The following is an 866-nucleotide window of genomic DNA, read 5'->3' as shown; positions in this document are numbered from 1 at the left end:
TTTGCAGTATGACCTAATTTCTTGCAAATCTTACAATATCTATTTTTATATTTCGAATATTTCAGTTTTCTTTGAGATTTTTCTTCTTTTCTTTTATTCTTTTTCTCTATATGCTTCTGAGAATATTTTCTATGTTTTGATTTATGAGGCTTATTAATTTTATGGTTCTTACTAGTAGTAGGATTTTCTAAACCAAATTGTTGACAAAATTGTCCTAATTGTTTCCTTTCATCAAGGTTTTGTTTTTTAATTTGTTGACTAAGCTTTATTTCATTACACAAAGCTAATCCTTCTTGTGTACAAGTATCTATTAGAGCTCCATAAGTATAACTTTCATATGGAATATTAAACTGGTCTTTTCTTAATTTTTTCCTAATCCTTTCTGCAAATAGACTAGGTAGACCATCAGTAAATTTTGATTTCTAGTGTATATTATTACATTCTGGTAATTCCATTACTTTACTTAAGAAAGTATCTTTATACCATCTGAAGTCTGAAAATGTTTTACACCTTAAATTTTGCAATAAAGTTCTAATAGTATCACTATTATCACTAAATCTTCCTGTAAAGTGTTCAATAATATTAACAGCAAGTGTATAAACTGCATTTTCAACTAAATTATTATTTTCTTGTTTAACAGTATTGATAATACTATCTTTATCTTGTTGAGATAGATAATTATCCCACCAGCCTTTAAGTTGTCCAGTAAATCCAGCAACAATCATTGCTGCAATAGTTTTATCTGAATTATTACTATTTTTGCAAATAGTGGAATACATAAGCATTCTATGTACCGTGTTATAAATCTGTTTATTAGAATATCCATCTATGTTCCATTCATAAATCTTATTACCTGAATAACTAAT

Source organism: Sesamum indicum, linkage group LG2 (genome assembly GCF_000512975.1).
Source record: "Sesamum indicum cultivar Zhongzhi No. 13 linkage group LG2, S_indicum_v1.0, whole genome shotgun sequence".
Taxonomy (NCBI): Eukaryota; Viridiplantae; Streptophyta; class Magnoliopsida; order Lamiales; family Pedaliaceae; genus Sesamum; species Sesamum indicum.
Note: the sequence above shows the minus strand (reverse complement) of the source record.